Below are 14,327 nucleotides of genomic sequence, written 5' to 3' on the forward strand. Positions count from 1 at the left end.
TTTTTTTTTTTTTTTTTTTTTTTTTTTTTTTTTTTTTTTTTGTATCTTGTGTGTATGAAACTACTCCGTATGTACTAATGGTTTTGTCGGAACGGGTTCACAATAAATTGAGTATAGAGGTATAGAACGGGGTAGTAAAATATATAAGTAGTATTATTGCTTAGGGCGCTAGACCAAAAATATTAAGGGCTTGTTTGGTTATCAGCGGTTAGCGGTAGCGGATAACAAATAGCGAATTGTGTCAACAGGTTTGACCGGCGGATTATATTAGATGTTTGTAAAATGATGTTTGGTAAAGTTAGTTGCTACTATTAGCAGTTGAGATGTAAAAAGATCTATAAAGACATGCATATATTTTATAAATAATTCATTAATTATTAATTATATAATAATTTTTATTTAAAAATGTAAATTAAATAAATAACATAAATATTAAACAAATAACGGAAAATAATTGTATATTATATAATATTTTATCTAATTACCTTGTAAATAATAATTTATTATTAATATTTATAATTTTGTTATATTATAATAATAATATAATAAAAAAAGAAAAAGTAAAAAATAAAAATAAAAATGGAGCATGAGACTCCCTTAAAATGGGAGCCTCATGCTCATCAATTTTGGGAGGACCATTACGGAAATTATATAACCATTTGCAAAGTGCCAACTCCACACGCTGCAATTTGCAGCGTTTGTAAAGTTGGCGGTTTGCCTCCAAACGGCCAACTGAATCTGTTGTTAACCAAACATTATTTTTAGCGTTTTGATCAGGTCAAACTACTAAAACGGTCAAATTCGCCCAACTCTAGTCAAAACGCCATTAACCAAACAAGGCCTAAGTACAAAGCCCGAGATACTAGTCCAAAACAACTACCCAAATAATAAATAAATAATACAAGCTATAACCCAAATAAGGGACTAGAAATAATAATGCTATTGCTAGAGGAATCAAACATGATGTATGGGTTAAAGGTTATGGTCACAAATTACTAGACCAAGAGGGAGGTTGTGAACCAATGGATGAGTTTTAATGGGAGGAAAGTATGCCTATTTATAGTGTAGGGGCCAATTCTATGCTCGACAAATGTCCGGCATCGACTTGCCTTTAATCTTGACCGTACGCGTATCTCTCCACCAGGGCCGGATTTTAGGGCGTGCAAGATGGGCAACAGCACATGGCCCCAAAATTTTAGGGCCCCTAGTCCAGCCTTGTTAGTATATGTATTTGTGATTATATTGGTCCAAAATTAGATTTTTTGCATTTTTCTTTTGCAATTTTTTTTCAATTCGCAGTTTATTTATATTTTGATAGGGCTTCACTCATTTACCAGCACAAGGCCACACAAATCAAAAGACCGGCCCTGCTCCCCCCTACTTAGATGTCAATGATCTCCACATGGATAAATATAGCAGCCTACTTTCTTATATATAAGATGCATGGTGGTTTGGTGGTTTATAACTTGTGACATTATGCTTGAGATTGTGGGTTTGATACCTTTTGGTAGCACATCCTTTAACATTTTGCTCCATGCTTCATTCTTCAGATCACCCCCTTAGAGTAAGACTTATCTAATAAAATGGACCTTGTGGTTCATGCCTCCATCATGTATCTTATAAGTATGAATGATGTACATTATCATTTTAATCCAATATTCATAATGTTATGTGGATCCTGGTAATATGCATGATATAAATTGCTATAATATCATTATCTTTTATCACAAAAATTGAATAATGTATGGATTACGCGTTAATGCTTATGGATTACTTTCAGTAACGCGTGAAAATTCACTTGGAAATTGGAATAGGAAGATTCGGAGCAAATGTCAGCATCCGACAAAGGTATTGGCATATTTGGGCATCCAATAAGAACAGTGGCAAGTACTTTCAGGACCATCTATTTTTTTTTTTTTTTGGATAAACTTTCAGGACCATCTTAATACTGTACTGTATGCAATTTTTTTTATTATTTTATCGAAATTGAAAACAAATTTTGCAAAAAGTGGTCAATTTGCTGGATAGTGAAAAGGCCATAATGGGTGGATCCCCCCCTTTTAATTTTTATTTAGATAATATATTAGTACTATTTTACTTTATTTTTTAAGAAATAACCAGCAATATACGAAGAAAAAATAATTAAACATCTTATAGGAATCGTGATTAAGTCATAACATACCATACCATTGTAGCCACTAATAGCCTTATTTCATTATGAGGGTCCTCATTAGTAGTAGTTTATTTAACTTCTAAACAATATGTATGATGAGTAAAATATTAGAAACAGTGTATATATATGCATAGTTTTTGGTCTGAAAAAAAATGAGAAATGTAGTCGCCCTCCCGAGCCCCTATATTATCATTAATGAGTAATGAAAGATACGTATCTGCCTATCTGGTAAGAATAGTTTAGGCATTTGTGTTTGGCAAGGGAAGGGGGCACGTGATGAAATGACCAAAAAAGGGAGGCATATATGCAAAGATTGGTAGGAGAGAGCAGAGTGTAAAACAAGTGTGATGGAAATGTTTGGTCATTTCAGCGAAGCAGAAAGGTTAAATTGCCGTCCGGGAGAAGGTAAAGTGCAGTGCATTGCAGGGAGAAGTTAAGTACAACATCAAAAGTCACACCCTATGAACCCTATCTTATTTGGTATGTCAATTCAATTGCCTATATATTCACATCTGATCTATAAGATTCTTGCTATCCTGCCCATACCCTCATCCTACGTCTCTTAATTAGATGAAAAAAAAAAATTTGGAATCGTCCATCCTAAATGCCCTCACATTTTTATTTGACAAAATTATGGAGGGATAAGTTTCGATGACTCCGGCTTGATCCCCCTAAATAATTATGGAGCATACCAAACCAAACCCCGGCTTGATCCTTGGTCTTTGATTTTTAGATCTTTGTGTCCCATTTGATTGATCCGATGAGGCAAAGATTTTATCAAGAAAGTAAAGTTTTTGATATCCTAAGATATAATGTTGTGTTTTATAAGGTTACATATTATGGAGTATATTTTATCACATATTAAGATCAATGATACTTGCTATTATGCCCATACCCTCCTATGTGTGATGTGTCTTAGACGTACTTTTGGACTTTTTGAGCTCTATTTGCATGATTTGATAAGGCGATAACAATTTTAATGAGAAATATTTTAGCATTGTAAGTTACTCCGTATAAACTATAATGTTGTGTGTTTCATAACGCTACATATATTATATATATTGTATTTATCACATATTAAGATCTAAGATTCGTGCTATCATGCCCATTTGCATTAACTGACAATAATATTATTGAGATAGTTTATGATATTGTAAGTTATAATCAGAGACGGAACCACCCTGGGGGCAGTGGGGGCACCTGCCCCCACTCACCCCACCCCCACCCCATATATAGCCTTGTATGTATATATGTATGTATATACATGTTTTAGATATAAATATATAAAAACGGATGTAATAAACAAAGAGCTAGCCAAACAAGATGGTTGAGATGTGTTTAACCTAAGCAAAGGTTGTGTGTTCAAATCCAATGGGAAGCACAAGCGGTTACTTTAATCTTGTAGCTTATTTAGTGACTTTTTTATGATCTATATAATATATTAATATACACAAGATGACTTTTATATATATATATATATAAATTTATAAATCTTTTTTAAAGCAATAAGGGAATTGAACCCCCTAACATTTCTTAGCACAAGTATACATCTACCAACTAGTCAACCTAACATCTTGTGTATATTAATCTATTATATATATATATACTAATAATGAGATATGTAATTTATAATTTATTTTCTATTTGAATCAATTTATCAAATTAATTATGTTTCATATTTTTTTTATAAATCAATTTATCAAATTAATTATGTTTCATATTTTTTTTATAAATATTTTTATAAAGTTTTGATGTGTTTTATTTATCGCATATATCCAACAATATTTATGATTATAATTCTTTAAGTATTTCTTCCTTTTTTTTAACTATCTATTTTATTTTAATTATATTTCGCCCCCGCTGTAACAAATTCCTGGATACGTCCCTGGTTATAATATGTGTATTTTATAAGGTTACATATTGTATTTTATGACATATTGATGGCCATGCCCACCTATGTCTCTTAGACTTTCAGACCTTCAAGACCCATTTGCATTTTATGACATATTGATGGCCATGCCCACCTATGTCTCTTAGACTTTCAGACCTTCAAGACCCATTTGCATGATCTGATAATTACTTTACCAATAAATTTCATGATACCAAGAGCTAGAGTATGTTGTGTGCCTATTGGTAATTTTTGGAAGTTTTGCTGTGAAAGAAGAGAGATAGTGATTTATTTTCAAAAAAAAAAAAAAGAAAAAAAAAAGAGAGAGATAGTGATGTGGCAAAAATGAAAGAGAAAAGTCATGTTCTTATGCAAAAATTGGATTTTCAAAAAAAAAAAAGAAGAAGAAGAAGAAGAAAAAAAGAAAATAGTTGTATCGCTCGCAACTAGAGTTGGATAGAATGAGTTGTCCATCGTGACGCTATCTGTACAATGGTTCATAGACTTCACTTTTTATGTGGGTGTCCCCTTCCAATTTAAATAAAAAATATTTTACAATATTACGCAAACCTTAATAGTATATATAGAAGTGCGTTTTGGGCAAGAAGTTAAAATGAAGGATTTTATTTTTATTGATAGTATAGATTACGTTGCAAGAAAGTATATGTAATGTTTTATTATGATTAATAATTTTAATCTACAATTATAATACGAGTAGGAAAGTACAAAAAATATATTGTATTAGGAATCGTATTACCATATTTTAATGTACAATTGTAGTACGAATAAGAATTGCATTACCATATTTTACAATATTGCGCACACCTTAATAGTATAAGAGTGTTTAGGTGGGAAGTTAAAATAACATATTTTGTTTTTATTGATAGTATAGATTATAAATATTTTAATATTTAAAAAAAATAATTAAAATATATAATTATATAATTCTAATCATTTTCCAAAAAAATAAACCAAACACACAAAGACAATTTTTCATAATACAACCAAACACTGAAAATGAAATTGTTTGCTGAAAAGTAACTCATTTTTCAGAAAATAATTTTCAGAAGTCATTTTCCTGCTTTCCAAACACACCCTTACTTGTAATTGGACCATGCAATTGTGAATTGTGTAAACATAATCAATATTTATTACTATTATTATGAAAAATAATCTTAATTATTTTATAAGTTTAATAAAAAAAATTCTACTAATTTAATTATTAACATTTATTCTTACTTTGTGACAGATAATTATGGTGGCCTTACTCTCAAGTCTCAAGTCCCAAGTTTACAAAAATAATAATAATAATAATAAAAATGGCCACCATATATAGTTGACCAAGGCATAGCCAGCAGTTCACAATTCACACTGACCTGCCGGCCTGCCCGCGTCCGACAACATCTGCCCGTCCACCACCGACCAAACCTCATAAGACCCTATTGGCTACTTCTCACTTCTCAGTTTGCGGTATGTTCTCACGGGAGGTAACTTTGTAGTATTTCGTACATAATTATTAAATTAACGACAATAAAAACACTTATTGACTACATTTTAGTTGACTCGTTCTATATTTTTAATGGGCGAATTTCTGTCGGTTGGCAACTATCCTTTAGACTTATATATCATCGCCTCATTCATCATGCATGCATGCCTCATTTTTCATTTTAAAAATAACACAAGGAAAAAATAGCGACTTTTGTCACACTATTTATAAAAAAAAAAAACAAACAATGATTTAGTTTGTTAATTGTTATTGCGAACATTATTAACGGTAAACTTTTGTTAATGATATTTAGGTTTCAATCTCACCAATAGATCGAAATCGTACGTTAAAGTTTATAGTTTTTTTTTAATGTGAAGTTTAATCTCACATAATATTAGAGCATACTTATTAGATATTATTTTTGAAGAACTTTTGCAAAAGTGACTAGGAGAGAACATGGGTGAGACTGTGAGAGGAGGGAATGAAAAAAAAAAATCAGCAAAGGAAATAACGCGCCTAGCAAGTGCGTGGCATGCATTACATGACGGGACACTTCGGGGAGTTTCTTGTTTTTCTGTGGGGCCCACTATTTCTGAAAAATCAAGGATCTCGTGCAAGAACTTTGAACACACTCTCTCCTATTTCTCTTTTGTCCACCTAAGTTTTAAAATATGTAAAAACCTTTCAAAATCCATGCCACTATTGTGGATGCCCTTATATATTACGGAGTACATTCTTTCTTCGTAAAGGAAATTGTTTTCTATTTATTTTGTAAAATTTTACTAATCTCGTTTGTTTGGGTATTATAATTTAAAATTTATTATAGTAAATATACATATTTATTGGTTGTAATAGGGATTTTGAAACGAGAGGATATCCAAAACAAAACCAATCAACCAACTGATATGATACTCAAGCATTCATCTTCCAAGAAGTACTGAACCCCAATTGGCTCACGGCCACACACCCAAAACCCTAAGTCCCAATGAGCCGCTTTTTTAGTAAGAAAATTCGTATTTTTGTTCCGTTCCGTTCATGATAAATGTGTCTAGTATGAATCACTCGGTGATGACTCTAACAGTACTGTACTACTACACTCTTCAATAACGATATTTATTGAGAATTCGTCCGTGTGATACAAATCATACAATTCATTGAATGTGCTTTAATTTAGTTTTCATAGAATTGCACATGCATGATTGATTTTGACCTCCAAAAAGAAATTTTGATTTTGTCCTGCTTGTAAGATATTTAATATAATTATTAAATATATATATTATTTTATATATAATAAATTTTCGGACACATCTCAAATGATCAACCAACTCAAAATAAGTTCATAAGTTTTCAAATTCTACAAAGGATTAAAAAATGAAATATATGAATTTAACCTTGTTATAAATTAAATATTACCATTTCTCGATTTGTGCGTGTCATCCTTGCGCAAGGCCATGCATGCTAATCTTCTCTATCCCGAAGGAAAGGTTGTAAATATTTGGGGATATATAGACCAATTGAGGTAGATATTATAATTTATTTTTCTTTTCAGTAGTTTCTAAGGGAGTAAGAGCATGTGGAGTTATTTCGTGATTTTTGTAAGTATATGTGATTAGGAAAGAGAAAATGAGATGAGAGGAATTTTTTTTTTTTTAAAATATATAAAACGGTCACATGTCAGGCGCGCCTGACGTGACTAGAGGGCCGCGCCCGCATGGGCGCTGCTGTGCGCGCAACGCGCACAACATATGAACTTTGGATGAAACCTGACCAGACAAGCACAGTATTATGCACCCCTTATTTACAGAACAACCATTTACTCTCTCTCCTCCGCTTTCTCATGTCAAGATGGCAAAAATTCTGACATAAACCAAGTTTGATCCACTGATACAGATGCTCTAATGGTGGTGATGGGCATTTAATAATATAATTGGAGATGTGGAATGAGAGTGGAAGCAGTAGTGCAAAGAGTCCAAGTTGTGTCACTTTAAATATATTCTTCCGGAACGTTGCTTTACATGCAATTTTCATTCATTAATGATTACTTTTTTGTTGGTTTCCAGCATGAGATGTTTGCTTTGAAGAATCCACGTGTTTCTCCCTTCGTCGTATATATAGTACCTTCTTGTTTTGATGATTAAAAAGAACAAGCTCAATAATTGGATTTTTATCGTTCAAAGAGAAGGAGAAAAAAAGAAAAAAGAACGAAAGAAAAAATGCTAGTGTGCACATGCCGCTGAGTGCTGCTAGCATGCAAATCACGTACCAATTCAATTAACTTGTTTGTTAGTTTTTGTTAATAGATAGCGGAGTCTACCAAAAAATAATTTTATCAAAACCTAATTCCTCTCTTTCCTTTGTTAGACTAAAAACCCCACAAAAAAACTTAACAAATATGGTTATTGGGATTGCTCTAAGAGCATCTTCAATTGTGATTTTTCTTTCGGAGGGTTTGTGGGTTTAGGGTGCGGTGAATGTAACATTTTCCAATTTAATAGGACTATTATGATGATAATTAAGTATGGTGCAAATAATTCAGTTTGATTAAGCTTTGGTGTTGACTCCGGTCTCTCTCTCTTCTTAAGTCGGCACCGTCTTTATATATATATATATTTATTTATTTTATTATTATTATTATTATTATTTTTTGAGGTAAGAAGATAGTGGGGAGGTTTTTACTTTTATTTTATTTTGTTTTTTGTTTTTTTTTTTTGAAAATTAAGTTGGGCAATGGGCCAAACCCAGTTTCTAACCAAAAAAAGAAAAAAAAAAACTCGGGCCTATGCTTGTTTTTTTTTTTTTTTTTTTTTTTTTTTCTTTTTTCTTTTAAAGACTTTTGGGCTTGTTTTTTTAATCTCCCTTCCACCATTTTTTGCCTCTTGCCGGAGCGCCTTGTAATCCATCGGTGACCGGAGGGCCTCAGCTTTGTTCGGGCGGCTAGGACGGATCACCTAGGGGAGTGGCGGGCCATTCGGAGGAGGGATGGACTGCTTGGACGGACAAGTCAAGCAGTTAGTGATGTGGTTGGTAATGACCAATTGACCATAACATGGTCTACGATGTGGTACATGCAGTGGGGAGATATTTGGCTGGAGAGCGCGATACCGGGTGGAACACACGTATGGCGAATAAGGGCAGAGTGTTGTAGTCCACACACCTATTCGTGACATGCGGCCCTAGGAGTAGTATAAAGGAGGAGGTATTCGTTTAAAGGCATCATCATCAACTCTTCTTCTCCCTTTGATTCTATATCAGTCAACGTCGCAGTACGTTGACCTTCTACAGTCTGGTAGTCAGCAATAGTGGTCCACCCTCTATGATTGGGTTGGGTAGTTGGATCCCTTAGCTAGGGCCAAATTCATTCCCTTCGCTTATTTAGTACACTTGTAGCCCGTTTGTATCATTTTACGAGTCTTGGGCCCTATTAATCTAATAGACTTTTCATACCCATTATATGATATCAACTCGGTTTTATATGGCAAATTATTGCATGGACCATGGTCCACACAGCTGTGTGGACCAAAAATAAAAAGTACATTATTTTTGTATTGAAGGTACATTATTTTTGTACTGTAGGTACATTATTTGATAGTATATATCAAATAATGTACCTTCAGTACAAAAATAATGTACCCTAAAATAATGTACTTACAGTACAAAAATAATGTACCTTTAGTACAAAAATAATATACTTTTTATTTTTGGTCCACACAGCTGTGTGGACCATGGTCCATGCAATAATGATTGGTTTTATATATAGTGGGTCTAGTCCATTAAAAACCATCAATATTATAACTTTTACCCAAATTATAACTATATTTTTTAAATAAAATGACAATTTTAGTTCATTAGTTATACCTAAATTGTAGACTCAGTCCATGAATTATTATCGTATAAGAAATTTTTCCTTTAATTATGTTGAAATTGACAGTTTCAATCCATTACTTATATATTTTGTTAATATTAACAATTTATTTTGAATTTTCAAATTATTAAATGATGTATTGGCCATTTTGTAAAATTTTCTCAATTTCCCTTCATGAATTTTCATATATACACTACTCTTACCGCAAGACCCTTGCTAAATACGTATCTCTCTTGATTGAGGAGGAATCTAAGAAGCAAAAGTAACAAGCAAGAGATTACTTAGGATTGAAAATATCCCTTAATTTTGTAGCTTGGCTCTCCAATTTATTTTGTTAACTGCAATTATATTAGAGAAAGATTATTCTAATTTCCTTTTATTTTTATCATAAAATATTAAAATGTATTGATTATATAATAATAATAATAATAATAATAATAATAATAATAATTATTATTATTATTATTATTATTTCCTTACTAATAAGCTTGTATGTTATTAATATAATGGAGCATAATTATGAGACATATTAGAGACAAAGATTCTAAGGGAAAAAATATCGAATATTTACTATTAAATTTTGGAGGTAAATATTAAAATCAAATTATTCTTCACTTACATAATGAATTTTAAAAATATTTATTTTAATATGTCTGTTGATAACTAAATTGTATATATTACTCATTAAGGTATGACCTCAGTGAGATATCAAAAATAGTAATTTAAATATAATAAAAGGAAAAATCATAATAAACTAATATATTGAAGTTACAATTCAGTCATCTTCATCTTCAATTCTAATAAATATCATGCTTGTCATTTTTTGCTTATCAAATTCCTCCCCAATCAAGATAGATAAGCATGTGTGAAGATTCATAGAAGAAATTTGTAAAAAGTTTACAAAATGATTAATGTCTTTTTTATTTTTTGAGTACTATTGACCTGATTACATGTAATATGAACTGAACTATTAACCATGTTACATGTAATATTTGTCCACATATACTTTCTCAACCTACTAAAGCCCAACGAGTCAATATCGCATCCACTGAAGCACGAAACCATGACCTCCAATTTGGGAGAGTCACTTCATGCCGCTTGACCACAAAGTCTTTGGCTAATATGTCCTTTAATAATTTGAAAATTTAAAATAAATTGTTAATACTAACAAAATCTATAAATAATAAATTGAAACTGCCACTTTTAACATAATTGAATGAGAAAATTTATATAGAATAATAATTCATGGACTGAGTTTACAATTTAGGTATAACTAATGAATTAAAATCGTCATTTTTCCATACTTTTAATATAATATAAATTCTATAACTATGATTTTTTTAATATTTCAATATAATTAAGATTTTAATATTAAACATTAATATTGGACATTTATTGTTGTGCATTGTGCATAAAAGACTAGATTAGTATATGTGGTATATAGACACACGTGCACACATATATACATTACATAGAGTAATTGATTTTACAAAGATTCTATAATTCTTAACGTGTAACGATATTGGCATTGTATATTCCACGATATCACACAATATTTTTTTTAGTGCAGTTTACTTATTTTATGCGATTTACAGAGTGCATACGATGAGAACTGAATGAATTGTATTGAATGAGATAGTTCAAAGATACAGATTACAAGGATATATATAATGAGAGAATCTCTGGCAGACTAGAATAGGGAATCACAGGAAGCCCAGAATAGAGAGTCATAATCTGACTCAAATACATAGAGTCCTAATACTCTCTCTCAAGCACAGGGTAAGCTAGTAACCTGTAGCTTGTCTCTAAGAAAAGAAAATCTAGGACCATGCAAAGCTTTAGTAAAGGTATCAGCACGTTGATCTTTGGTTGAAATAAAGTTGACTTGAATATCTCCTGCAACAACTCTGTCTCTAACAAAGTGATAATTAATCTCAACATGTTTGGTACACGCATGAAAAATCGGATTTGCAGACATGTATGTAGCACCAAGATTGTCACACCATAACTTGGGAATGGAAATATTGAGGACATTGATCTCACGTAGTAAAGACAAAATCCAAATTACTTCAGCACAAACATCTACTAGTGCTTTGTACTCAGCCTCAGTAGAAGATCTAGGAGCATTTCTTTGTTTCTTACATACACAAGACACAAGATTGGACCCAAGAAACACAACATAACCACTAGTCGACTTTCGGCCTTCAGGACAACCAGCCCAATAAGAATCAGAAAAAACATGCAAATCTCTAGATAGTGACTTTCTTATTCGCAGACCATAAGTGATAGTTCCCTTAACATAGCTCAAGACTTGTTTCAGTTGTTCCCAATGTGAAACTGTAGGAGCATGCATATGTTGACACAGTTGCTTGACTGCAAAGGATAGATTCAGGCGCGTGACAGTCAGATATTGTAGTGCCCGTGCTAAACTCCTATATTGGGTAGGATCCTCATACAAGTCTACACTAAAAGGAATAGTTTTCGAAACAGAAATAGGAGTAGATAATGCTTTGCATTCTGCCATTCCAACACGTTTTAAAATATCAGTCATATATCTCTTTTGTGAAAGTAGTATACCACCATCACATTTAACTATCTCAATACCAAGAAAGAAACCAGGTTCACCAAGATCCCTAATCTTAAAAGCAGCAGACAACTTTGATAATAAACGGGTTATATGATCTGGATACTACCCGTCACAAGTATATCATCCACATAAACTAAGAGGTACGCATAAGCAGAATCTTGAGAAAAATAGAACAGAGACACATCTGTTTTTTATGCTTGAAAGCCAACAGAGAGCAAAAATGAGTGCAAATGATTAAACCAGGCTCTAGGAGCTTGCTTTAAACCATATAGAGATCGTTTAAGCAAGCAAACATGATTTGGATACTAAGCATCAATGTAACCAGGAGGTTGCTTCATGTAGACAGTTTCAGAGAGATTACCATTTAGAAAAGCATTATGAACATCAAGTTGTCTAATCACCCAACCAGATGATATAGCTAATGAGAGAAGTAATCTGACAGTAGTAGGTTTTACCACATGGCTGAAGGTATCAAAGAAGTCTTGACCTGGAACCTGATTAAAACCTTTTGCTACTAACTTGGCCTTGTGTCTCTTAATGAAACCATCTGCTTTCCTCTTGGTGCAAAAAACCCATTTGCAACCAATAACATTCATATCAGGCTTGGAGGGAACAAGACACCATGTTTGATTATGTAAGAGAGCATTAAACTCTTGATCCATTGCTTCCCGCCATTCAGGATGCTGACTGCCTGTGAGTAACATGTGGGATCAGTAGGACAAACCTGTACAGTCAAACCTGTAGGAGGAGCACGAGATTTGCTTATAGTGTCTATGGCATGAGTTCGCTCATTTCGGCGTGTGGATCGACCACGCGGACGGTCACGAAGCCGTTTTTCTGTCACCGTAGGGAGTGTAGGAGCCACCTGAGTAGGATCTGTGGAAGGAAGACATGGATTCAACACTGATTCGGCCTAAGGACCTGACATAGTGTCTAAAGGAACCTGCAAAACAGTCTTAGTAGCAAAGGGGAAAACCATTTCATCAAATCCGACATGTCTACACACATATATCTTATTAGTTTGTAAGTCCATGCACCTATACCCCCTAAAGGACTCTGGGTAACCTAGAAAGACACAATGAGAGGACCTATAATCCATTTTGTGACGATTATAGGGCCTTAAGTGAGGATAACATAGACAACCAAAGATATGAAGAAAAGAATAGGAAGGAGGGGATTTATGCAACATAAGATGAGGACTGGAGTTATTTAACATAGAGGATGACATTTTATTGATTAAATATACCGCAGTCTCAAACGCATAATTCCAAAACTTAGATGGAATGGAGGCATGGGCCATGAGTGCTAGACCAGTTTCAACTATATGTCTGTGTTTCCTCTCAACACAACCATTCTGTTCATGAGTATACGCACACGATTGCTTATGATAGATCCCTAACTGAACAAAAGATTGATGTAACTTTTTGTATTCAGCTCCCAAATCAGACTGAATGGGTTTTATTTTTCTATTAAAGGATCTCTCAACAAGGGTACGAAACCTATCAAAAATAGCATAGAGATTAAAGCCACATGACCAAAACTATAACAAACGAAACACGATTTTCTAAAGCGTAGAAAACAATTGGATGCCAAGTGACTGAAGCTAAGACAAAGTTGACACTTAACATTAAAGCCATGTCTATCACGCTACTGACCTCGACGCGGACTGCCACGATCTAAAGTGCTACCGCCTTGTTGCATGATTTCAGCGGCACGGACAGCGACGAGACGGTGGTACGGACAGATGACAAGAATAATTATTAGGAACGTAACCCTAGCTAACTGATACCAGATGAGAACTGAATGAATTGTATTAAATGAGATAGTTCAAAGATACAGATTACAGGGATATATATAATGAGAGAATCTTAGACAGACTAGAATAGGGAATCACAAGAAGACTAGAATATGGAGTCATAATCTTACTTAAATACATATAGTCCTAATACGTACTATTATACATGAGCATCATTTATCTCATGTACATTATCGAGTAGTGATTGCGAAATTTTCTTGTCACCTAAAAAGAGATTGTTGGATCATTAAGTAAGAAGTTAATTTATCGATCCTGATTAATACATATATATTTTCTTTCATTTACTGGAAAGTCGCTACCTGCACATTATGTGAAACCCAGCTTGTGATCATAGCCGATAAAGGATCACAAAGAGGTAAGCCAACTATGCATCGTCTCAAACTAAGAAGATTAATAGACAACCCATGTAGGGAGTAAATTTTAGAACTTTGTGGTTATCAGGCCAATTGTTTGATCAATTTGGCTAGGTTGCCCGTACAAATACATTTTCTAGTGAATATATAATTATGTATACT

This window comes from Ipomoea triloba, chromosome 13 (assembly GCF_003576645.1).
Source record: "Ipomoea triloba cultivar NCNSP0323 chromosome 13, ASM357664v1".
NCBI classification, from domain to species: domain Eukaryota; kingdom Viridiplantae; phylum Streptophyta; class Magnoliopsida; order Solanales; family Convolvulaceae; genus Ipomoea; species Ipomoea triloba.